The sequence below is a fragment of the Oncorhynchus clarkii genome, chromosome 7 (genome assembly GCF_045791955.1).
Source record: "Oncorhynchus clarkii lewisi isolate Uvic-CL-2024 chromosome 7, UVic_Ocla_1.0, whole genome shotgun sequence".
In the NCBI taxonomy this organism is placed as follows: domain Eukaryota; kingdom Metazoa; phylum Chordata; class Actinopteri; order Salmoniformes; family Salmonidae; genus Oncorhynchus; species Oncorhynchus clarkii.
In genome coordinates this window covers 42,907,348-42,920,954 of record NC_092153.1, presented here as the reverse complement: position 1 = coordinate 42,920,954, position 13,607 = coordinate 42,907,348, and the positions used below count along the sequence as shown (strand labels likewise).

The 13,607-nt window shown below is 42.9% G+C and overlaps 1 protein-coding gene across 1 annotated transcript in view; it reads left to right on the top strand.

Moving 5' to 3' along the window:
* The first annotated feature begins 1,024 nt into the window (after positions 1-1,024).
* Positions 1,025-13,607, top strand: part of LOC139413341 (neural cell adhesion molecule L1-like protein) — a 70,613-nt gene continuing 58,030 nt past the window's right edge. The window contains exon 1 of the mRNA XM_071160584.1: positions 1,025-1,199. The gene's annotated coding sequence lies outside the window, so the exon portion shown is untranslated. The remainder of the gene's footprint in view (positions 1,200-13,607) is intronic.

Below are 13,607 nucleotides of genomic sequence, written 5' to 3'. Positions count from 1 at the left end.
ATCAGGTTAAGCACTTGAGAGAACATGGTGAAATCTATTGAATGTGGAAAGGGATGTATAGAATAGTTTTGAAAGTAGCCTGTAACATTTTACAAAAAAAAAACAGGTCCTAGGTCATGGGGCAGTGTTGTCATCCAATTACATCACTCTCAGCCATAAACATATATTTTTTTCTGGAATAATTGATCCTCTCCAGACCACAGCAACAGCTACCCAGAATAACTGTATCCAACTATTGCCCTTATAACCTAGCTGACAGCATGCATTTCTAATGTGTTACAGCGTGTTACTCATCACTGAGCAGAGTTTAGATGGCAGGTGTCTCCTGAAAATTTCAAATTAGCACCCAGTAATATGGTGGAGGTTGAAAAGCTAATTTGATTGCTACCTGACCTCTCCCACCCCGCACAGCTGATCAGTGGCACAGAGATTGAGCAAGTGCTTTAATGATGTTGCTGCTGTCTGAGGTTGTGAATCAACCCCTCCCTACACGGAGTAGTATGGTGTCTCCCTCCCTAATATGACCGTTAGGTTCTCCTACATTGGGAATTAGCTGTTGACGTATCGACACAAATTAGGTAAATGTATTAAAAAATATATATATATTTGTATTGTGTGGCTCATTAAAAGCCTACCTGCATTATGTGGTTCCTATACAAACCTATACCACCCATTCCCTTGGATAATCTATCTGCCATATCCTGTGAAGTTGTTTGATTACATTCACAATTCTAATTCCCCTTTCCTCAGATTTACACTCACAATTTCAATTCAATTTTCCTCCCATTCAATATACTGTATGTCTTCATTCGATTTGGCTGTCAACCCCCTCCTCCCCGAAACCTGCCTGCCCATTTTGCTAGCGCAATAACGTTGCTGTCATTGAGGTTGTTTTAACCCGGTCACACCGTTGAGAAGTTGTGGAGGGTTTTCTCGGTTGCCATGGATTTCTAAAAGCTATTGACAGCGATAGGGTCCCTTTCTCTGAATGTCTTTGTAAGAGACAACCTATTACTTTAGCTTTTTCTTTTTTTTCAGGGGGAGCGATAGCGTCCACGGTGAGGAACGCGTTCTCGTGTCATTCTAGTTCCGTCTGAGCGCACGTTTTGAGATTCAGTAGCGATAAGTATCTCAGGCGGCTGTAAACGAAATTCAACCTCCGCAAACTGCTTGAACGATAGGACCTGCTCTTAAAAAAAGTAAGTGTATTTACTTTCGCAAATCTACCTTTGTATATATTTACGGTAAATGCATACATGTTTTTCTCCCTGATCTGTTCTTGTTCATTAGTTCGTCATTTTGTGATACTTTGCTCCAAAGTTGGCAAGCATAAATAATCATAGCCGGTGTATCAAGTAGGCTACTAAGATAGGCAATTCGCTATAGGCTAATCATAGAAGAATGACTTGTAAAATAAAATAAAATTTGTCAGAGTGAACATAAAATTCACTCATACGCTAATGCAACTAGCTGTAGTCTAGAATGGATGTATCTATTGCCATTGTAATGCCATTGTAAACAATGTTGGTTTACATGCGTTCATCTCATTGATTTCACTTACATCTACATGGATTTCTTAAAACAATATCCATTGATCACACAGCATGCATAGTGTTTTATGTTGCGTAGCAATACTATTGTTGGCAGGGATGCTGAGTCAATAGTGCAGAATTTCACGTTTTTTTTTTTTTCTTCACAACATGGAATGGTAGCCCAGACAGCCAACCCTATACCTTATACCTAATGTGTTATTGGGGGCATGGGGAGAAACTGACCCCTGCCCCTATTGTTATCTGCCACTGTGAGCTACTTTTCTCCATCAAGGAATTGCATCTCCATCATATGCATTGCTGTGGATTATGAGGCAAGTGTTGTTTGTGGAGAGCACAAGTCACAATATGATGAGTGATTTTGTCTTTAATGAGTAAAATGTAAGTCACATTTGAAGCAGCAGATTGCTATTATTGGAGCCTCTACGTTCCATAATTGATTTTGAGCAAGATTGAGCCCGGTGATGATGATTCGTTTTTGTGCGAGTCTAAAGATACCAGTGTGTACAGCATAATGAAGCACGCTTTGTTTTGCCTCAGTGATTCCTCTCAGAATGTGCTTTTAGTCATTAAAGCGACTAAGTAGTAAACATTTTGGTCGGTTGTTTCCCAACACACAGTACAGTGCCTCTTGGGGATTACGTGCTTGGAGAACCTAAGAGGAAAACACATCATAGCTTCTGCTCAATTTTGCCCCGTTTTTGATATGCTTCCATTCTTCTCCGCCTTGTGCTTGTGTGCAGCAACACTTGCCAAGCCACATCAATTAGAGGGACCTTGTGAAGGTCACACTTCCATTTCTGGACAAATCAGCCTGTCCCTAAGTTATTTTTTACCCCTTTACCCAGGCAAAGGTGGCCAGGCACATCCAATGTGGATTGATGGGCCTATACCTAGATCCTGCAGTATGTATGTACAAAGAGTTTATATACCACCAGGTAGCTCATTATTACTCCACGCTAAAGATGGAGCCTCTCATGGTACCCGGGGATCACTCGTCGTCCCAAGCCTCTCAGTATTCAGGCCACTGGTGCTTTGTGCCTAAAAGTAGGTCGAATACTTCTCACCAAACAACTTGAATGAAGTCCAGTGTAATTGGACAAGGAAGGGCTCCACCACCAACTCCCTACAGGTCCAGGTCAGCCATGGCAACATCTCTCACCACTTAACATGCGAATCCGACCGGACAGATTTCATGCCTATTTTGTTTTCAGGTCAAGAAAGTGCATGAAAAATACCAGATTGTGTCAGGGTAGTAAAAGCTACTGGCATGGACATTCAACATAGTTTGAAGACTGAACAGTAGACTCAGACGATATCCATTTCATTCCCTTACCCTCTCCCTTACTCTCTCTTCCATACACAGACCAGAATACAGTCAGTCATACAAACACACACCTGTGCCTGTAACTACATTTGCTGCATTGCCTTTTCATTTACATGCAATCCCTAATACAAATAAGCAATGCCTCCTGAGACAGCATGACTTTTGAAGCTGTGAGAGACACTGTGTGTGTGTGTGTGTGTGTGTGTGTGTGTGTGTGAGAGAAGAAGTGGGAGGAAGAGAGAGAGACAGGGATATGGAAGAAGAGGGAGAGGGAAGAAGCAGGAGGGAGGGAGAGAGAAAGACACTCCATTATTCTACCGGCACCCTCCTGACTGATGGAATCCGTATTAGACACACAGGCTACTATTAGAGATTAGAGATGAGCTTGACAACAGGAAGCAGAGATGAATTGCTGTACAGATGTAATTGCCCATTGATGATGCCCCTTTATCCCTTCATCTCTAAAACACTGGCGATAGATAACACAGATTAGCCTTTCTTGACCCTCCTTGGACTGTGACAGAGAGAGCAATTATACTGACCCAGGAACAGATACCGATATCATAAACACTGATTATATGAAACATTGTGACACGCCTAGCTGTACTCCAGACAGCAGACTCTGTATCGCATCAGCAGTGTGTTGGAAGGTGTGGTGGAGCCTAGCAAGTACCCAGGCCTAATTGAACTTCCGTCGGTACAAGCTATTACAGTGACAACTCCTGCTCCCTTTAGTGCAGGCAGTGTTCACAGTGCTGCAGCTCTGCCCTGAGCCCTCCTCTTTCATGTTTACTGCTGGTGACAGGAGGAAGAAGCAATCTGCCCTGTATGTTCTGGAAATATGTTTGGTTGCATGAAATATTCATTTATCGTTCTCCATAATCCCTGCCTGCTTTTCTGGGAATGTGCATACGGTATCCGTTCTTATTATGATACCTTTTTAAAATAGACTCGGGGAGAGATAGCGGCAAAGGAGCGATTCTGTCCATTCAGCCTTGGAGGGGTTGGGTGGGGGATGATGAAGATGCAATGATAAGAGTTGGCGATCACCTTTAACAGGCTGCTGTATTGTTGGGGACACTGGGTGAACATGATCAATGGCAGTCTGCTCTGCACGGACAATTCATCTTCAAACCTAACACTGAAGGACAAACCTGCAATGAGGTCAATGTTATCGCACATGTTCAGGGGTTCCTTTCCCGGAACAACCCAGTGGGAGGGAGATAGGAGGCTTGTCTCTCTCGCTGGCAAGGTCCCCTGTACACTTCCGTGCTTAAGGCATTGGCTGGGGCTATCATTCTCCATGTGACATGACTAAAGGATATGCCATTGCAGAGAGTGAAGCCCTGTCCCATTCAGTGCACTTGGTTTATTGCAGTCCGGATTATCATTTGCTCGTGGCTATAGGCTTACAAGCTTGTCATATCTCAGATGTTGTCATGTGTTCTTTCAGAAAGAGGCAGTTTGTGGTTATTGTTATGTCCTGGCAGAGGCATTCACAGCTTCATATTAGACATGTCTCCCCTTTATGGTGCCTTAGGCTATTTGTGAAAGGCTTTTCCATGAGAAATAAATCGTCTTTCCCTTTTCTCAATGAAACAGGCAGCATCTTACTTGTTCTGCCTCAGTACATGGTGAAAATGGCAGCTTCAAATACAATTTTGTACAGTTTTATGAAAAACAAATCCACAAAATCATGTTTGCATTTTTCATCCTGCAATGTTTTCATAGGAATGAGAACCACAACCAATGGGATTAGGTTTTATTGGATGCCGTTTGAGCCAACTGTACATTGCCTTTCTGAAAGAACAGGATTTACAATGTAGCCCTGAGCCACTCTAGCCCTGCACGCCTATTATCATTCAGATTTATAGTGCTTTTTGTTTTGTGGTGGTCTGAATTTTCACAAGTGAATCTAATATGTTTAAAAAAAAACACACAATGAAAAGGCCAGCGTATCCACAAGGTCCTCAAATGTACAACCAAACCCGGCAGCCTTAGCATAAAGAGTAAGTAGTTACAGCGGTAGGATCTTCATTTGATCACTCTTTTGTTGCTGAGAATTAGGAAATGCAAACTTGTAGTGTATTCAAGGTTTCAAAAGGCTTTTAAAGTGTGGAATTCCCACTTTAAAATGTCAGATTTGGTTTGCATGAACTACAAGAAATCTCCATAAATTATAATCCACGTAATAATTCACATTCCCTGTTGCTGCAGGGTTATTTTCCTGCTGTAGCAAACTGGCTCAAATGAAGATCCTACATCTGTATGATCCCGAATGAAAGCCAGCAGAATATCACCATTATTCCCAGTTTAATCTCATTCCAGATAACCTGTGAATATTGAAAAATACTGAACAAAGAGCAAAGACATAAAAGTGACAAATGTCCTGAATGGAATAGAGGGGGGATCACAGTCTCCTTTGCTGTGTTCCTGCAGAGGGTATTGTGGTGGTTGCATGGGCAAGGTTACAAGGCACCCCCTAGGGACGAGCTGTAGAAGAGCAGACAGGACGGAGGAAGACGGGACAGATGTGACAGACAGGCTCGGGGACAGGCAGATCTGGACAAGGAAAAGTGTCGTTGTCTCAAGTAGCATGATACGATGAGGTAGCAGAAAGTTCCCCCTTCCTTCCCTCTCAGCTGATGGGTAAATTTCATGTAAACCACTAAGGACAATGGGGAGTGTAATTTAGGAGAATATTGACTACACAAAGGATACACAAGGCTCATGTTTAACATCTACTACATGCGCTGCTATGTAATAGAGTACAACTTTCCTCGTACCAACTGTATTTTATGGGCAATGAAAATAGGTGCATGTTGTGCACACAATCATATGGCGTTGTTGTTGAATGAATCTGGTGGGTAGACAGACGCAAACAAACATCAACCGTATGCACAGTGACCCCATACATCCAAGTGTACACAAACACAAGCCCCAGGTGCTACACCATAATTGTCTAAGCCGCGTGTGCTCACCATTTTGCGGCTTCCCATAATATTAAAATGTAACTCCTGTTTTGTTTGGAATGAGATATGTCCCTAATAAAAGCCCCAGCCAGCGTCTGTAGAGGGAAACGTTGTAATGTCTGTCCCTAAGACCGAGCCTGGTGTGAGGGCAGCGGTCCTCTGGGACCTCATTACACAGCGTGGAGCTCTACTGGGGGCTGTAAGCAGAGCAGACGCCTGGCTGCCTGGGACTCTCAGCTTATGATGGAGATACATGCTAGATGTAGGATCACTGGGTGTGATAAGCTATACACCAGCATCCCAACGTGTACTGCTCTGCATAGCAAGAGCCTGTTTACTGGCTCAGCCATGCCTAGAGTCAGGGCTCTCCCCTAACGGGGGATCAGAGCACGTATCAACCATAATTAGAATAATGAATCGAGGTGGGCATGCTTAATAGTTGGATGGGTTGCCATGTGTAAAATCTTAATCTTTTCTCAGTTGGAAGGTGCAGTGATTGCTGTGTGCTATTGTTCCAATGACTGTATATGAATGGACAAATCCATAGATTACGTGAAAACATTAATTGCTATGTGAAGACCAGTGGAGGCTGCTGAGGGGAGGACAGCTCATAATAATATCTGGAAGGGAGTAAATGGAAGGGTGACCATGTGTTAGATGTATTTGATACCATTCCACTGATTCCACCCCAGCCATTACCATGAGCCACCAACCTCCTGGGGTGAAGAATCAATAGCGCATTGGAAGTTGGTTTTATCTTGCTAAGATGGCGTCTCATGAAGACATAACATGCACAGTTTGAGCTAGTCCAGGAAGTGACGTTTGCAGCCTAGCTCAGTGCTGCCCCCACTCATTGTGTATCTCCAGGTTGAAGGCTGGCGTCCCGAGTGGCGAAGCAGTCTAAGGCACTGCATCACAGTTTTGCAGTGTCACTACAGCCTGGGGTTCGATCCCCAACTGTGTCACAACTGGCCGTGATCGGGAGTCCCATAGGGTGGCGCACAATTGACCCAGCTTTGTCTGGGTTAGGGGAGTGGTTGGCCAGTCGTCAGTTGATTGGTGTTTCCGCCGACACATTGGTGCAGCTTCCGGTTTAAGCAGCGCGGCTTGGCGGGTCATATTTCGGAGGACGCATGACGCGACCTTTTCCTCTCCCGAGCCCGTTGGGGAGTAGCAACTAAATGATCCTTATAACTCCTTCTGTGTGAGCTTTTAAAATAATCGGTTCAAGGACATACATCTGGTGTATGAAGACATGACTGTCTTCACATTTCTTTATTTTTTTATTTACTCAGAGATTGACCACGAAGATAGTCATTTTCCCATTCACTATAATGGGGGGATCATGTTTTCTGAAAACAGTGCCTGCAGTACCACGGCCTTGAACTTCGGGGCTTCAATGAGAGGGGGAAGTCGTTCTCCCCTGTATTAACTAATGTTGGTTAGAGTTGGTTAATGTTACTGAAGCACAGCAGCTGGAAACAAATGACTTCATCATTTCAATTGAATGAGTGCTTTCAGGGATTCTCATTTGTCATAGCAAAATTGGAGTTGCTTTGCATAGTTGATTTCCCCAGCTCAATTCACAATTATATGACACCCTAAGATTCGTCAGCAATCAGCTGAATGTTTTGGTGCAGTTTTTCAAATGATAAAAAACATTTAACATGTCTACAATATTAAACTTGACTGCTTGGCCATGAACTTCCATTTTGGAGATTTGTCAGAATATTTATTGGGTTTCTGGACATCTTTATGTCGGTCCTTGGCATACTGGTAGACAGCCAGAACACAGCAATAGTCTATTTCTTAATGTTCTCTTCCTCCAGACATGGAAAATGTTGAGGACAAGCCTTGCCAAACTGGTCAAGACCCAGCACCATTTGTCAGCTTGGAGGTAACTTCTGCCCATTTCTACTGATCTAACCGTGAGACCACCTGCAGAGCAGTGGAGACCCTTTGACCTCATTATTTTTCCAACTCCAGATTCTTGGGTAAATACCAAAACTCCTGGCCGGAGCCATTTATTTTTATGGCGCTACATTGGATTGTAAAAGTTAGCCTGCCACCTATCACTTTCCAGTGTTTACTGCTAGGTTTTGCTAGTGCCAGGGAAGTGATTTTGTGTGAATTGACTGCAGGTGTGTCTAAGTAAGTGAGTGAGGCTGAGTTTTTATCTCTGTCAGTGGGTTAGGGGGCCCAGTCTTGATAAAACCACATGGTGTCTTTCCTCCTAATCAGTATCTCATATATCCCTAATTTAGATAGTTAATGATGTGTGCAGAAAGAGGTTTCTATGTTTCCATAAACTTCTCCAGTTATTTTTTGGTCGACATTTAGAAAGTTCACATAGAAAATAGATGTGACAATTGCTTGCTACGGTGTGTTTCCATTGAACTGTCTTGTGTCGTTAAAAACAGCTGGACGTAATGACGTCACCCCCCTCCCTCCAAAAAAATGGTGTATCAATAAATTGGCAACAGCCTGTATGCCCTCCCACCCTGTTTCATGTCCCAAGTAAGCATAATTCTCATGTGCCAACATATCGCCACGGTCTTGCACAGAAACAAACTCTCCTCCTGTAGATCTGAAATAATTGAATCGTGAAATTTGCATCCAGCCAACCAGGAAAAACAAGGTGTGAAATTCAGGCATTCATTAAAGTCGGGACAATCCTTGTCCTGCAAAAAAACATTATTTTTGTTGCAATGTTACTTTTGTGAAAATTAACCTGGGTCAATGGAAACCTGCCTAACAAGGCTTTGGGATAGTATGAACAGTAAATGCCATCTGTTGCTATTGTTTAACACTTTACAATTTAAAATGCCTTCATCGTGTCTTGCTATGGACTTATCTCATTAATACTTAAACAGGCAAAGGCATTGGTGTTGTGTGCTTGTTATTTAAGGAAAGGGCTTGGGTATATGGGGAAACATGTTTTTTTTCCTGTGTTTTATATTATAGTAGAATCTGTGCCATATTTCTCTCTCAGAAATATAACAATACTATATAATACTACAGTACTTACTATAGAATTCTATTGTAAACTGTAGTATACTGTAGAATACTATACTTCAAACTGTAGTTTCCTGCGATCATGTGTAGTACTTACCAGAGGTGGGACCAAGTCATTGTTTTACAATTCACAAGTAAGTCTCAAGTCTTAGCACTCAAGTCCCAAGTCAAGACAGGCAAGTCCGAGTCAAGTCTCAAGACAAGACCATCAAGTCAAGTTTCAAGTCTTTAACCTTGAGTTTCAAGTCCTAAACAAGTCATTTTCACCTTTTATTTAACCAGGTAGGCTCGTTGAGAACAAGTTCTCATTTACAACTGCGACCTGGCCAAGATAAAGCAAAGCAGTTCGACACGTACAACAACACAGAGTTACACATGGAATAAACAAACATACAGTAGAAAATATCTATATACAGTGTGTGCAAATGGGCTAAGATAACCGTAAGGCAATAAATAGGCCATGGTGGCGAAGTAATTACAATATACCAATAAAACACTGGAATGATAGATGTGCAGGATATGAATGTGCTACGCGTGCTCTTCACCAAATGTAATACCATCTCATATTCTTAACAAGAGTAATAGTTAGTATATTACATTTGCACAAATCATGAATGCTTTAAAAAAAAAAGCTATATATTTATTACTTTCCAAATAAATGTTATATTTCCATGGAAATACATGGGTAGCCATGAGAAAGGCCCCCCCCCCCCCCAATAGTGATCGAGGATCGCTATGGGGCGCAATCGGGCGAGGCTTGTACACAGGTACATAGGCTTGTACACAATCGCCCAACCTTGTTTTAGGAACGTCAGGCAGGATTTAGGCTACCAACTGCCTAGCCAGGTATAGCTCAATCTTGGGTGCAATGATCACGTTCCCGCACTGACTGACTGTGTGGAGGCTCATTGATTTAACTTTACGCTAGCCTACATGATACACTAGGAAAGTAATAAAATATGCTGTCGTCTATATTAGAAACGACTTAGAAACGACTTACCGTTCTTTGTGCAGCTTCAAATGTCGAACAAAGTTGGAAATTGTTGCGAATCCGTTTCTAATTTTCTTCCTGCATGTTTTGCAAGTTGCAATCCGTTACAGCGTTGTCTTTATATCCGAACATAATAATTCTGGGTATCATCTTTCCAAGGGTTCCATCTGAATTCACATGCCTACTTTGCTCTGCACTGCCACGCACAACTTTTTCTCAGCTGGTACAATTTGATAGGCTGTTGTCCGATTCAAACTGTAATCTGTTAAATGAAGAGTTGATGCGCTGCACACTTCTTTTTAATAGCATCATTTTTTTATATTTGGGCTTGGGGAGGGTATGAAGTAAGTTTGAGTCAAAAGGCTCAAGTCCAAGTTAAGTCACGAGTCATTGGTGTTAAAGTCAAAGTCGAGTCCAAGTCATCATATTTGTGACTTGAGTCTGACTCGAGTCCAAGTCGTGACTCGAGTCTACACCTCTGGTACTTACCATATAATGTTGTAGTATACTGTACAATACAAAAGAAATGTGTAGTAAATACTACAGTAATGTTTGCAAAGACACTACACATTTTTAACTATAGTAAAAAACTAAAGTCTGGGGCCTCCCGGGTGGCGCAGTGGTCTAATGCACTGCATCTCAGTGCTAGATGTGCCACCAGAGATTCTGGGTTCGAGCCCAGGCTCTGTCGCAGCCGGCCGCGACCAGGCGGCCCGTGCACAATTGGCCCAGCGTCGTCTGGGTTAGGGAGGGATATTCTTGTCTCATCGTGCACTTGTGACTGACTCCTGTGGCGGGCTGGGCACAGTGCACACTGACCAGGTTGCCAGGTGTTTCCTCCGACACATTGGTGCGGCTGGCTTCCGGGTTGGATGTGCATTGTGTCAAGAAGCAGTGCGGCTTGGTTGGGTGGTGTTTCAGAGGATGCATGGCTCTCGACGTTTGCCTCTCCTGAGTCCGTACGGGAGTTGCAGTGATGAGACAAGACTGCTCAGTTGGGGAGAAAAAACATTTTCAAATTACACTTGTGACTAGTTTTTATACCATAGTATTTCTTCATGTGGGAGTGATTGAGCGTGGGGGCTCTTTCAATCTCCCTCAGAGATACCGGTCTGTTGTTGCACATATTTTCCATACAAATTTTCTTAAAGACAGTTTGCAAAAGCTCAAAAGATGAAGGCTTTAGTCGTTTTGAGGAGTGATCCAACAGCATGCAAAACCTAAGAAGGAAATCTCCTGAAGAGGAGGGGTACAAAATAGAACAATAGAATAGTAATGCCGTGGAAACAATGATGCCAACATTCAAATAGATGAATCAGTAGAGATATAAAGATGGAAAATATGTGCTTGGTTTCGTTTACTCTATAGGGACTTGAGAGAACCGTTTGAATTCCAAATCCATTAAATAACAGACTTTTTACTTCCATTTTTCAATAGTCAGCACATAGATAGACCTCCCACAAGCTGGTGTAATCTCAGTGCATAGAGGATTTGAAATGGCTGTGAGGCTCCAGGCGATGGCTTTGAAACAAAAACAGATCAATAGAGGTGATCTAAGAAAAAAATCCCGCTTTGATATCTGGGGCTACAGGCCAGGAAATGTTCCCATCAATCTTTGGTGACAGAGACTCTCTCCTGATTGGATGGACAGCCTGCGCTCTATGTCGTTCTATTGACCCTGCCAGTTTCCTGTGGCGTCTCTCAGAGTGGGACTGTGCGTCATTTTTCCGGTGTGAGCGGCAGGGAGGCCTTGTTGCATGACTCACCTCAAAGACTACAGCTAATTGGGATGCGGCCGCAGTTTTGTAGGCATTTCTTGTCTCCTCGCAAATGACAACACTCCATGGAACAGATTTTTCACTGCTCGGATTCGTTAATGTCATTCAGATGTGTTAAAAGCACACTATTTGAAGCTAGAGAGAAGCAGAGAGAGAGAAAGAGAGGGACTGCTGTGCAAGCACGTCTACATGTGTAATTGTCATCAACAAAAGGATTAGGTTGAGCTATCATTGTATCCAATGCTGTCATCTTCAGATGTCTATTGTTTTCAGATCAAACTGTGTTCTACAGGCAATCATACTGTCTCCCCAATTATTGTCTGAATACGGAGCTTTATATCTATTCAGTGTAACACACAATGGCTTTTCTCATGAATGAATTGAACACAAGCTTTTGTATGAAGGAACAGAATATGTCTGAGACAAGAGGCGTTATAGGGATCTGCCTGCAGCTCTCGTTACCAGTTGACAATTATTTTCTTTGTTCCAGAATCTCCTCAATGTAGTAAACAATGCAGGGGTTAAAGATCCCAGACTGGGGGTCATGATAATTGGGAGACCATGTTGCTCTTACAATAGGATGACAGGGTCTACAGAGGATGAGCTCTGGTTTATCACCAGAAAGCAGGTATGATTGACAACCTGAGCCTTGGGGACTTACCAATTCCCTCAGGCACTAGTCTCTTCTCTGCTATAGCCTAAATAAATCTTCCAGGCTTCCTGTTTTTAAAGTATTTTACACCTCAGTAATTCCTTCTAACTGCTATTGGCTGCAGCTGAGACAGTTTCCATTGGCAACCTGTGTCATTAGGGACACGTGATGAAACTATTGAGTGTGAGGCGCCTGTGGCTCTGGCCCACATGTTCTCACACAGCAATATGTTCTCACACAACAAACCTGTCCACAAGTGTTTTTCTGTGTTTGCCCCTAGGGGGCCTGAGTGTTCTTGCTGAACACACACTTTTATGGCCCCCATGTCACCACCCCTGGGTTAACTCACCCCTGGGTTAACTCACCTGCAGTTGAGATGTTAGGAGCGTGTCTAAATACTCCATGTTGTCCCCTCGTAGCAGCAGGGGACCTGTGTTCAGGATGCCCCTGTTTACTGTTGGGGTCACCACCAGCAGTGGTAAAGGCAGAGAGAGTTTGGGGGTCAGGCAGACCCCCCCCCGCTAGTCTGTATCTAATGTCATTACTGACACAGAGGCTCCCTCAGCACCCTCCCTCTGTTGGGAGTAAAACAACAATCCTTGCTCACTCCACCCTGCTCACCCCTACCACCCGTTGAGTGAGTAGAGCTAGGTCTTCTGATTCTAAGTGTGCCAGCACTCCCATTAACCCGCTGCATTATCCTATCTCTTTATGCCAGTGTATGAAGGGCACTCAGGCAAGCTCTTCTCCATTCATTAGAGAGTGGACTGCATTCCTTCCAGTGAACATGGACATGGTGTGCTGGCCCTTGAAAAGCTTTCATTCCGATTGTGCTTCTGAACAGTAGCACCACTGTTCCCCCATATACAGTGCTATCAGAAAGTATTCACACCCCTTGACTTTCTCCACATTTTGTTGTGTTACAAAGTGGGATTAAAATGGATTTCATTTTCATTTTTTTGTCAACAATCTACACAAAATGCTCTAATGCCAAAGTGGAGGGGAATTATTTTAAAATATATAATAACGAATGGAAAATAGGTTAGATAAGTATTCATCCCTCTGAGTTAATACATGTTAAAATACATGTTAGAATCAAATTTGGGAGTGATTACATACCTATTACAGCTGTGAGTATTTCTGGGTAAGTCTCTAAGAGCTTTTCAAACCTGGATTGTACAATATTTGCTCATGATATTTTTTTAAATTCTTCAAGCTCTGTCAAGTTGGTTGTTGATCATTACAAGGCACCCAATTTCAAGTCTTGCCATCGATTTTCATGAAAATTTCAGTCAAAAATGTAACTAGGCCACTCATGAACA